Source organism: Scomber japonicus, chromosome 18 (assembly GCF_027409825.1).
Source record: "Scomber japonicus isolate fScoJap1 chromosome 18, fScoJap1.pri, whole genome shotgun sequence".
NCBI lineage: Eukaryota > Metazoa > Chordata > Actinopteri > Scombriformes > Scombridae > Scomber > Scomber japonicus.
In genome coordinates, this window is record NC_070595.1 from 29,124,885 (window position 1) to 29,138,405 (window position 13,521).

Below are 13,521 nucleotides of genomic sequence, written 5' to 3' on the forward strand. Positions count from 1 at the left end.
GCCAATAAGCAAACACACAGCCCAAATGATCAAGAAAATAAAAAAATAAAAGCCAAGAGTTAAACTAATATGAGGCTTCAGCAGTCTGAGTTACACATATCAAGTAAGTATGTTTGTGTTTCTTCAGTGTTTCCTTGCTGAGCTGCAGTGGAGGGATCCAAACTCAAAGAGGGAATTTTGTTCTAAATATTTGAATCAGACAAAGTCTACCAGACTGTCAAATCCTCATATTAGCTTCAGCTGAACTTATGAAGTCATTTCCTACAGTGCAGCTGTGTTAGGAAGAGACCACCAATAGCATGTTTTAATTACACACACCTACTAAACTACCAAATACAGGAAGTAGAGCTGATTTAATAGACATAGTGATGTTGAACTATACATTTAAAACCTAAACACATCTGATTGGATTATACATTGATTTTAACCTACATAATTTATTCTTTATTCAGATTGTATCGCTGCAGTTTGTCAAAGAACAGCTGTGCTTCTCTGGCCTCAGCTCTGAAGTGCAACCCCTCCCATTTGAGAGAGCTGGATCTGAGTAACAACAAGCTGAAGGATTCAGATGTGAAGCTGCTGTCTGATCTTAAGGAGAGTCCTGACTGTAGGCTGGAGACTCTGATGTAAGTTCACTGTCTGTCTGTAACTTTTGTTGATCTTAATGTTTAACAATTGTTGAAGCCAACCAGAAAATAGCGCCTGAGTCTGGAACTCCTTCCACCTCGGTCTGGAAGGAGTATGTTTGGTTGTTGGTAATAAATATTATAATGAAGCATCACGTATGGCAGCAGTAGGCCTACTCGCAAGAATAGCAATACTACAACCCAGCAGACATACTGTGTTTTCATCGCATAGGTCTAAGATCCTTTCACAACAATGCCAGAGATAACTGGGATTCATGTCACAATAAAAACCTGAACACATCTGATTATAGGGCTGCACGATTATGGCCAAAATCATAGTCACGATTATTTTGATCAATATTGAGATCATGATTAATATCACGATTAGTTATTGATTTTATTTATTTTTATTTTTATTTAATTATTCTTTATTTGTATGAAGCACAAACAAACACAAACATTTATCACTTGGCAGCTCACCAGAATTTACATGTAGATATAACATTAGACAAAATATATTGGACCTTGCATATGTGGTAGAAAATGAATACTAGGAAAGTATGAAAAAAACATAAACAAATAAATAAAAGGCATAATGATACTATTAGAACAGCTCTAGTTTTCCTCTCAAAAAATACATTGTTAGGGGCAGCCATCTCTGTTGAAAAAGATCTATCTTCAACTGTACTTGGGCAGTCATAGCCTCCATCCCATATATTCCCCTTAATTTCTGTTTCCATTGTTCTAATGTGGGCAGCTGTGGTTTCATCCAATTTAGTGTCACCATCTTCCCAGCAGTCATCAGGAGTACATGCAGCAGATACATGTGGTTTCTAGTACATACCTCCTCTGCAACCAGATCTAATATAAAGTGTCTCGGGTTGAGCGCGAGGTCAATTCCCCAAATTTTAACTATATCAGAAAGGAACCAATTTAGGACCCCATATATCCCAGAATATATGGGAGTGATCACCAATCATACCACATTCCCTCCAGCAATACCTTGCTTTTGGGCTGTCTACACATTTAAAGAGTACCATAGGTGTTATTCATTGATTTTAATGACAAAAAATATATTTATTGTCATAAATGTAAATGCTTCTTAATGTGCAAATCTTTAAATCAAAATAATTTGGTCCTCCTATTCACCAAAATTTAGTGCATCTCTTTATAGAAAAATTTAAATATTTAAAATGTATTATATTTTATATAATAATGATAATAATAATATTCATTTAAAAAAAATATGAATAGAAATAACTGCGTGAGGGGATAGCATATCATCTGTCCAGTGTTTTTACCATTCACCTGAAGCATTCAGTATCCTGTGTTTATTGAGCACATATCTTTGGCCAAATGAAATGTGCTTGCATCTGTGATTTGGATGAGTCTTTGTGAGCTGAATGGATATGGTGAAGCGTTGTACAGACTCACTTCTATGAACGTTTGAGTTGATGTTGCATGAGTCACGTTACCAACTGTTGTAGTGTTTGGCCTTCATGCATTCATCATATTGGAGTTTCTGATGTGTTTTCAGGTGGTTGAATAAGTTAGTTGTGGCACTGACACAACTCTACATCACTCTTTACATATGATCTGTTCTTGATTAACATCACTCACCTTAAACCGAAATATCTCCAAATAACGGATGATGATCTTCTTCGAGGGACAAGCTGTGCCTGACATTTTATTAAATTAGAAATTTTATCTCGACCGACGTCTATCGGTGTATTTTTCACGCGTCACTCTTTCAGACTGCATCCAAGAAACAGGGAGCAGCTCTGATTGGCTCATGCAGTCTTGTGATGCGCATTTTCTTTTTTCTTTTTTTTAAAGTATATTTTTTCGGGCTTTTTGCCTTTAATGTACAGGACAGTGGAGATAGTCAGGAAACAGGAGGCAAAGAGAGGGGGAATGACACGCAGGATAAGACCGCTCGGCGCGGGCTTCGAACTGGGGTCACCTGCAATGAGGACTATAGCCTCAACACATGGGGCGGGCGCTCTACCGGCTGAGCTATGCTCAAACCCGTGATACGCATTTTCAATATTGCTCAATCACGTTCATTTGATCGTGGGAAGCCAAAATCGATATTAAAATTCAATTAATTGTGCAGCCCTATCTGATTTGACTATAAATGGATTTTAATCTACATCATTTATTCTTTATTCAGATTGGAGGACTGCAGTTCATCAGATACCTGTGCTTCTCTGGTCTCAGCTCTGAAGTCAAACCCCTCCCATCTGAGAGAGCTGGATCTGCGATACAACGAGCTGCAGGATTCAGATGTGGAGCTACTGTCTGATCTTCTGAAGAGTCCAGACTGTACACTGGAGGGTCTGATGTAAGTTCACTGACTGTCTGTTACTATTGTTGATCGTAATGTTTAACCACTGAACCTAATTTATGAACATACATAACTTACATCTATGAAGTAATTTTTTTCTGTATTTTCAGTCTGTTATAAAATATGTCTGATTCTTAAAGAAACTGTAGAAAATGTTAACTGTTAGTTGTTAAGGTATATGAGTCACATCTGTATACAGAAGATCATCTCAACTAATATAATTTATTCGTCAGCACAGCTGTTAGATAAAAACACATCAGTGTGGCTGATGATCAGATATACCGTACAGCTCCTTGCCCTACACATTAAAATAGGAATAAAATCAATACACTGAAGCAGTCACCATATTACAATAGTTGCGCATTACTTCTCAAACAATACTGCGCGAAGCACACCAGTTAATATGGCTAACAGACTCCTTCACTCAAAGAAAGAAAAGACATAGGACAACTCAAATAACCTGCACTTTAATTTCAGTAAAAGCAGTTTCACGACTTAATATTTGAGGAAATCACAGAGCTGTTTTCAGCAGTGATGGGAATAACGGCGTTAAAAATAAACAGCGTTACTTTTTTCAATATCGAGTAATCAAATTAATTTCCCCCGTTACAACGCTGTTACCATTACTGCCAAAAAAAATGCACCATTACTTCTTCAGACCTCACCAAACAAGCGCTTTTCTCTCTGTCTTTTTATTTATTTATTCATTTTATTCATTAATTACTTTGACATTGATGTTACTCAGTTACTAACTCAGTTACTTTTTGGGAGAAGTAATGAGTACCTATAATTAATTACTTTTTCAAGGTAACGTGCCCAACACTGGGTTTCAGTGTATCAGATCGTCAGCGGTAAAAGAGGTGAGCGCCATTATATTTACCACCACCAGACACAGGAGGGCGCTAAACTAATGAAAGGAGCCCCCACCTCCCACACACACACGCACACAAACAGACACAGGTGGCCGTCCTCCTCGTTTTTCCAACAAGATTTTGCATGTGCGACTAGTTGTAAAAAACATTCACACTAAAAAAATGGTCGCTGCCTGGAGCCTGGCTCATTGATGTGGGCATAGTAATGTTGAACTACACATATAAATGGATTCTAAATGGATTTTATTTATTATTCATTCAGATTGAGTTACTGCAATTTGCCAGAGACAAGCTGTGCTTCTCTGGTCTCAGCTCTGAAGCACAACCCCTCCCATCTGAGACATCTGGATCTGAGTAAAAACAAGCTGCAGGATTCAGACGTGGAGCTGCTGGGTGATCTTCTGAAGAGTCCAGACTGTAGACTGAAGGATCTGAGGTTAGTTCACTGACTGTCTGTTACTATTGTTGATCTTGATGTTTAATAACTGAACCTAATTTATGTACATACATAACTTACATTCCTTAAGTTAAGTTTTTCTATATTATCAGTATTTTACTGAACAGTTTAGTGTGTTTGGAGTATTTGTGACAAAGTCAATGCTGTTAGTGACATCAAAAATATTCCGCCTCTCCATCCTACATATTACATATGTATGGGGACTCTATAAGACACACCGCGAGGAAACCAAGCAGACCTTGCTGCAACTGCAGGAATACCAACAGCAGACAATTCAAATGAGACATCACCGCGACCAGAGCCACCAACATGCTCAAACCAAGGAACTATGTACAAATCTACACTATGTACACACCCATGACCCCGGCGCAAGAAGCCACCCAGGCCCAGCTGGCCCCGTCAGACGGTAAGGCCAGCCGCAAATGGGTGGAAGGTCACCTAGTCTGCCAGGCTAGCCTAGAAAGAAAAGAAAATGACATCACTCCGAGCCAAAGTGCTCTTAAGAGCTATGGCACCGGAAGCATGGTATATTTAGTCATGTCCTACTGCACCACGCCTAGCACATTCTCAGTGAACAGGGTGCCGGCTGCCACATTCATGCAGTAGAACCTTATAAAGGTACAAATCTCAGACGGGGGGGCACCTCTCCACAAAGCCCAGGAGGCAGCACTGCACTGGGCGCATGTTCAGTAGAGCCATACGTATGACATGCACTGTGGTTGCCATCAACCCCAAGAGGCAGAGACTTCGTCTCCAGGTTACCCTGGCCCCAAGTCGGAACTGGGATAAGCAAGCCCTGAGGGCAGCCTGTCTCACAGGAGTCATGGTAAGAATTCCTGCCCCGGCATCCAACACATGCCTAGGAACTCTGTGGACTGAGAGGGCTGGAGCTTGCTCTTATTCCTGTTGTCGTGCAGGCCTAGTTACTCTAAGTTCTACGAGTTACATCTCTGCGGCACTGCCCCTCTGAGCAAGCCAACACCAGTCAGTCATCTAGGTAATTGAGGATGCGACTACCCTACCAACGCAAGGATCCCAGTACAGCATCCATGCACCTTGTGAACGTACAGGGGGCAAGTGATATGCCGAATGGGAGGACACAGAACTCGAAGGGTCTACCGTTGAAGGCAAATCTGTGCTCTTCCCATATTGGGATCTGAAAATACACATCCGCTAGGTCGATTGTGGCAAATCAGTCGCCTTGGAGGATGGCCTGTCGAACCCGTGGTACAGTCAACATCTTGCAATGCAGGGGCCTCAAAAACTATTCAGCCCCCTCAAATCCAAAATTGGCTTCAGTCTCCCATCTTTCTTGGGAATGAGGAAGTAACATGAATAAAACCCAACCTGCTCCTCACCCCCCTGATGGCCCTCTTCACAAAGAGAGTGTAGACCTCTGTTGCTGCAGCACCAGTGTAAAGGTGTAAAGGTGGCCGACCGCATCTATCATGTTGGATGGCCTACAAACTGACCCTTCGATCACTGGAAGCATTTTACAAAAAAGTGGTCAAATTTTGCAGGTCGCACACGTGAGCCTAGTTGACAAAAACACTCACACTGTCTCAAAAAATGGTCGCCATCTGTAGTACTGCTCATCTGCTCATTCATGAGGACATAGTAATGTTGAACTACACATTTAAAACCTGAACACATCTGATTGGATTATAAATGGATTTTAATCTGCATAATTTCATTCATTCTTCATTCAGATTGTGGGGCTGCAGTCTGTCAGAGACAAGCTGTGCTTCTCTGGTCTCAGCTCTGAAGTACAACCCCTCCCATCTGAGAGATCTGAATCTGAGTAACAACAAGCTGCAGGATTCAGACGTGGAGCAGCTGTGTGATCTTATGAAGAGTTCAGACTGTAGACTGGAGAGTCTGAGGTAAATTTACTAACTGTCTGTTACTATTAATGTTTAACAACTGACTCTCATTTATGTACATACATAACTTACATCTATGAAGTTAGTTTTTAAAAATATATGTTCAGTAATTTACAGTTTAGTGTGAAGATGACTGATTCTTAAATCAATTGTAGAAAATGTTCACTGTTAGTTGTTGAAGTAAATGAATGTTGATAAATTTTGGTAAAGAGTCACATCTGTTAACAGAAGATCCTCTCAACTAATATCTGTTTGAAACTGATCAAGTTTATTTGATGAAGGAGACATATTTCTTTATTATATTAATGTCTGAACATTGATATTGATCTTTAACAACACTCACACACTCACACACACAAACACACACACACACACACACACACACACACACACACACACACACACACACACACACACACACACACACACACACACACTCACAAACTGCTGGGTTAAAGATTAAACAATTATTGTCCAGTAAGGAGACAGCATACACACAGAGTGACATCAGCTCATCTCACTTAGCAAAGAGCAAACCTGATCTATGAAAGTTTCTGAAGGAACAAAGAAATGAAATGATCTGTAATCGGTCAAACATACCAGTCTATATGATTGCAGCCAATGGCAAAGTTTACTTGATGAAGGAGAAATATTTCTTCATATTCTTTAATGTGTTTTAATGATTAATGATTGATATTAATCATTCAGAACACACACACACACACACACACACACACACACACACACACACACACACACACACACACACACACACACACACACACACATACATATTGACATGAATATTATGATGGTGTATATTCAGGTTGAGGGACTGCAGTTTGTCAGAGACCAGCTGTACTTCTCTGGTCTCAGCTCTGAAGTGCAACCCCTCCCATCTGAGAGTGCTGACTCTGAGCTACAACAAGCTGCAGGATTCATACGTGGAGCAGCTGTGTGATCTTCTGAAGAGTCCAGACTGTAGACTGGAGAGTCTGAGGTCAGTTCACTGACTGTCTGTTGCTATTGTTGATCTTAATGTTTAACAACTGAACCTCATTTATATACATACATAACTTACATCCATGAAGTAAATGTTTTCGATATCTTCAGTATTGTACTGAATAGTTGAGTGTGTTGTTATAAAAGATGACTGATTCTTAAAGAAACTGTAGAAAACGTTAACTGTTTTGTGGAAGCCGAGTTATATAATGTGCACAAAAATCTTATTTTAAGTTTAAAAGTAGCGTAGATGCTATCTGCTATGTTCATTCAAATTAAACTTTACTCTCTGAAAACATGGCAAGAGCTGCAGGTGCTATTAAATGAATACATAAATGAGTGTATATATAACATACATTACAAACATAAACATTAATTTAATTCAGTGTAACTATACAGGCAGGCATTAATAAAAATATTTACTTACATATATCAAAAGCACAATAAACGCTATAAATCTAGCATTATTTAAACATTACATTTGATCGTCATCTTCAACGTTACCTTTACCATTACATTAATAAAGTACAACAAAACACACAATACCTTGTTCCCATTCAAGCTACGCACTTAATTATCAAGATGTCTCACTAACTTATCACAAAAATAACTTATAAACACCCTTTCATCCACACCATTAATTAGCCACTTTTTATGTCAAGGTACAGACTCTCAGCCAGCTTCAAAATAAATCCAAAACATTAAAACAATGGACTGTCAAAATAAAAGCTTACAGGAAGTGGATGTCTAACGGAACTAAAGGGAAAATAAAGCTTTGTATGGAATTGTTATTAACAGACCACTATGAGAGTCATTTACACTGATAGCTTATCAGACAGCCCTTGCAAGTGATCAGTGGTAGGGTAGAGTACTGAAAATCAATATTCAAGTAAAGTACTCCCATTAAAATGACTTGTGTAAAAGTACAAGTACTCCCATTAAAAATTACTCAAGTAGAAATAAAAAAAGTACCCGGTTTTAGTATTTTTAGGCTGTGTGGGCCAGTGCAAAACAGCAAAAAATAGATTTTTATTTTATTCTATTAATGACGTAGAGCAGGTAGGGTAATCAAACAAATAAAGATAGCCTATACAACTGAGATATAAACAACCTCACATTCTCTCTCCATCTCTTCCTCCCTCCCCTTCTCCTTTTCCATTTCCCTATCTGTCCCAAAACAGACAAATTTAATGACCTTAATGTTGAATTTGGCATTACATTAGATTAACTATTTTCTAATGTATCCCAATATAAAAACTTACTTATGACTTATTGAAGTATCAGCATGTTGTCATTAATATTAATGAGAGCACTGTTTGTATTTGACAGTTTTTAACCTGCATCCTGTTCATGGAGTTTCCATTTCCTAAACTTGTACTTTCTATACTTCTTCAGCTCTGAACAGATTATGAAACGTTGAAACAACATGAAACATTGAATGATTTTAAGCATGAACTTTTTTATTCTTTATTCAGTTTGTTTGGCTGCAGTTTGTCAAAGATCAGCTGTGATTATCTGGCTGCAGCTCTGAAGTGCAACCCCTCTCATCTGAGAGAGCTGGATCTAAGTCACAACAACCTGAAGGATTCAGACGTGAAGCTGCTGTCTGATCTTCAGAAGACTCCACGCTACAGACTGGAGTATCTGAGGTCAGTAGAGAGTTGGAGTCAGTCTGTGCTGGTTTCAGCAGTTTAGTATTAAACACAGTCAGTATGAAAGCAAAGATCCAGTATTTCCTGGTGAAGCTCCAACCTTCTCAGTGCTGCTTTCCTCAGTGAAGCTGTGAGAGAAGAATGGTGACAGGCTTCAGATGAGCCAGAAGCTTGTTGTGATCATGTGTTTGAGTTGATGTGAAAACAACTGTTGTTGTGTTGATGTCTGCAGGAAATAAAGCTGGATTACAGCTGACAGCCTTACAACATGTATAGAGACAGTGGTCTTCATCATCAAACTGTCACACTATCAAATCTGATCTACATCACTTTACTAATGTTGATATGATTCATATTGTTGAAACGTAGAGATTCATCATGTTCTTGGTTTGTAGAAACTAACGCTAACCCAACACGTTAACATGAGAGCTGAAAGGAAGCAAGCTACGCTGCACAGCTGTTCCACTTCTGGTCTGAACAGGACTGAAGTCCCTGCTGCTCTTTATACTGGATGTGCTACAGCTGATCAAGTGAGTCTCACTAAACACTCATTTATCTCCTCTGTTCTTTATTCTTCTCTCATCAGCTGGTGATGATCTCTGTCAGAGTGAGAGTGAACATCCAGGAGTGTTGAGAGAGGATCAGCTGGATCCTGATGATCCATCTGGAGTCTGGATCTGGATTTTGTCATCTTCACTTAAGTCTCTTAACTGACTGCAAACTGAACAGTTATCTCTGGATTTTGTTGAAGTCAGAACTTGACAGATTTGTTATATATGAGCGGTTTGATGTGGATAAAGATAAAAACAGGTGTTATAAGTCAGACTGTGAGTCTGGGCTCATATTTATCAAGCGTCTCAGAATCACACTGAGAGTTAACGAGGACTAAAACTAATGAATGAAGCAGAAGAGAATTGACTGTGACTTTCAGCAGGAGAAGGATTACTGCTGGGAGAGAGTGAGACGTCGCTGTTTTACCACAGTCAGAGCAGCAAAGTAGAAATAATGATGATGTGTTGTAGTTTTCTCACAGTCTCAGCTGGAAATATTAAACAGTGGTAATTTGGTATATTATGTGTATAGACAGGTAACCAGACACATAACCTTGGTAAGTTACCTAACAAAACTATGAAGCCAAAATTTATTATAAGATGATATTTACAAACTATAAAGAAAGCCTGAGAAACAAATGCATCCGAGATGTTCATTAAGATAACAGGTGATTTGACTGAGCTGATGAAATTGTCTTGGTTCGGCCACATGGTTTCACAGCCTGTAATAATGCTGCATCTTGTACATATTGTACAGACACATGTTGTAAACCGTCTCCATGAAGAACATCTTCTCTTCCACTGTTCAGTTCCTCTTTCAGCTGCACCCCAAGTTAACTTCTGTTCTCTACATGAAGGTAAAAACACTGTAACAATATAAACAGATATTGTTCAGCTGCATCCTCCTCTCTAATATCAGGCTGTAGCTCTGCTGTTATTTGAAGCAGCCAAAATAATAAATAAGCCTATAACATATTTCAGCTGTTGTAATAAAGCTGAATCCTTAATTATGCAGCTGACATGATCATTGGCTGATTTAGTGATTTTGGGCCTCGAGACAAATTCAGTCATGGGTTCTCCTTTACACTTTTTTTCACCCTTTCTCTAACTGAGAGTGTTGGTGGTAGAAGACAAAGCGTAGTTCAACAATAAAATTTGCCTGATTGCCAGAAGCAACTAAAACACCATGTCAGGTTAATAAATCTAGCAACTGACTTTCCTGATCAGGCAGTGGTTAAAAAATAAAGTACATCATACAGCATAGCCCCCTCCCCTCACACACATCGAAGAATATTGAGTAAGCTAGTAGTTTGATGTGTGAAACAAACATCCATCAGGATCATGTGACCTCTGTCAAATAGAGGAATCAGTGGAGCCGATAATGTTTCACTGCCATAAATACTCTGGAGAACTAAAAACCATTAAAAAGAGAGAAATCAGGAAGCTTGAATGTAAAGAATGTATTTACCATCAGGTTAGGGAGTCTAATCCATTATCTGAATGAAACTGGACTGATCAAAGAATTTAGTGTTGAGTGAAATATGGACGATGGATCAAACCATTTAATATGTAAGAATGTTTGTTGCTTCACATCAATGATACTCTGTGTCCTTGTTCTGTTTCATTTCACTTCAATTAAACATGACAATTACTTTTAGTCTCTGTTGTTATTTAATAATCACTAATAACTAAAACAACTTGTATAGAGAAAAGTAAAAATTGACTCCAGGCAAGTAGATTTTTTACCTCTGATGGTGTCTGTTTGTATTATCATTATTATTATTATTATTATCATTATTATTATAGTTTAATTGAGTCAAACTGGTTCTTCTGGATGAATTTGGGCTAAGGACTTCCATATTTCTAAATCTGGATTCTCAAAACTCATTTTCTCTCAGCAGCAGCAGCAGCAGCAGCGTTTCATGTTGCTTCCACACAGAATTTAAATAACCATTGTTTTGTGCTGTTCTGTTTCTGTTCATATGTTTTAATTATGACCTGCTGAGGGACTGCAGATGAAAATGAGCTGGAAGCTAACTACAGCACCTGAAGAGGTAACGTCTATGTTTAATTCTGTACATGGTCTCTTACAAATAGTCTAAATAAAATATATAAATAAATCTTTGCAGGCTGGATGTAAAAATCAATAGTAAACATGCTCTTATCTGATCTGATAAACTGACAGTAGAAACATCATCCATCAACATGTTTGACGCAGCAGCGACACCTGCTGGACAAAACACTCATCTACAGTCAGCGCAGGAGGAAATACACAAACTCCAAGTAGTAGCACAGTGTAGAAATACTTGTTTGACAGTAGTTGATGCTGCAGCTGAGTTACAGTCCTGCAGTGTGTGACTGTGGAGGAAAGAAGGAAGCAGCCAGGAACACAAAAACAAGCCAAACTCAAGTATAAACCAGGACTGTGTTTGCATGTTTATACATATTCTCATTTTTTTTATCAAACTAAAATGTTAAACACTGTGTGGCTCCAGCTTCTCTGATATGATGATTTTCTGCTTTTGAGCACAGAGACTAGGGTGTCAAAATAAAACAGGAAACAGACACATGACAGACCCTGACACACCCATGCGCACGTTGGGCTGTGGTGAAGCGGAAAGGTTTCCGTTAGGAAAGACATCTTATCACATCAGACACTGCAATGAGTAGATATACATTACACACACACACACACACAAAAACACACACACACTCACACACACACGCACTAGAAATGATCAAACTGTACATGTGACACACTAAGAGCAGAAGAACTGGGATGTTTTACTTCAGGAAAAGTGTAAAAACCACAAAGAAAATGAAAATATACTTCATTACAAGTAAAAGCCCTGCATTTAAAACCCTTACTGAAGTAGAAGTTCAGAGGTATTAGCAGCAAAATGTAAGTATCAGAAGTTAAAGTTCTCTTATTTAGAAGTTTGACCGTCTGCTCTGCTGATTACATCATATAAACCAGTACATTTGGTTATTAAAATGACTAAGGGCTATTTAGAGTTGTGTGTGTTTATAAAAATCAGTTTGTATGTAAGTTAATGTTAAAGTTTTATTAGTTATATTGTGATTAACATATTTTGTGAGCTAAATTTATGTAACCTGTGTGTAATTATACTATTGATTTTTAATGTATTAATGCCGTTCCTGTTCTTCTAATACATCATCATCATCAGTCACAAACAGCAAGATTAATCCTTAATGAAGCTTTCAGAGAGCAGAGAGTTTATTCTTCAGTTTTTACACTTTGTATTTATGGAGAACAAACATGAATTATATTAAATGTGGAGAATGTAACACTATTTATTTATTTATTTTTAATTTTTGTATAAATATGGGTCAAATGTATATCAGCTAAAAACTCAGCAAACTCTCGTTAGTGGATTAAAATGAATAATGGATGTTTATAGTGAACCATAAAACCAAGGTGTTGAATAGAGGTCAGATTACTATGAAAAATGAGACAGCATTTAAAATGATTTCAGTAAATAAGAGCAACCTGCTGACTTGTTTCCCTGTAACAGCTCAGTGGGTGTGTGTGTGTGTGTGTGTGTGTGTGTGTGTGTGTGTAGATGACACACACACACACACACACACACACACACACACACACAGAGAGAGAGAGACAGAGACGGAGACAGAGACAGAGAGAGAGAGAGAGACTACAGCTCAAAACTGTTGTTTCGATGACGGCAGTTTTCAGGGTCTGTGGAAAAACACCTGAGAGAAGAGATGTGTTGACAGTCTGTAGAGTGTGCATACAATGGGTGTAAAAAAATGTGTGTGTGGTTGGTACTACATATGAGAAGTATTCTGCATTGGTTTGGAGTCACTAGGTCACATGGTTTAGGAGGTATTGGAAAAAAAAACACAGTTCCTTATTTTGAATATCTGTCGAATACCCGAATATCCAATATCAAACCAACTTCAGCTCGGTAGTAAACGGAGGGAAACGGCAACTTTGAGACAGGTGAGTGTTAACATCAGGACTGTATATAATGATTACTGTCATTATTGATCAGTTTCATTGTTTTGTTGATTAAACTGTCTCAAAAGAAGATGAAATCACACAGTTTGGCGTCTTCAAAAGTACTTTCTTGTTATTCTTTTCCTGGTTTC

General features: G+C 38.4%; 1 protein-coding gene across 1 annotated transcript in view; it reads left to right on the plus strand.

The window, feature by feature from the left end:
- Nucleotides 1–13,521, plus strand: part of LOC128378574 (NACHT, LRR and PYD domains-containing protein 14-like) — a 51,385-nt gene that overhangs the window by 6,923 nt on the left and 30,941 nt on the right. The window lies entirely within an intron of this gene.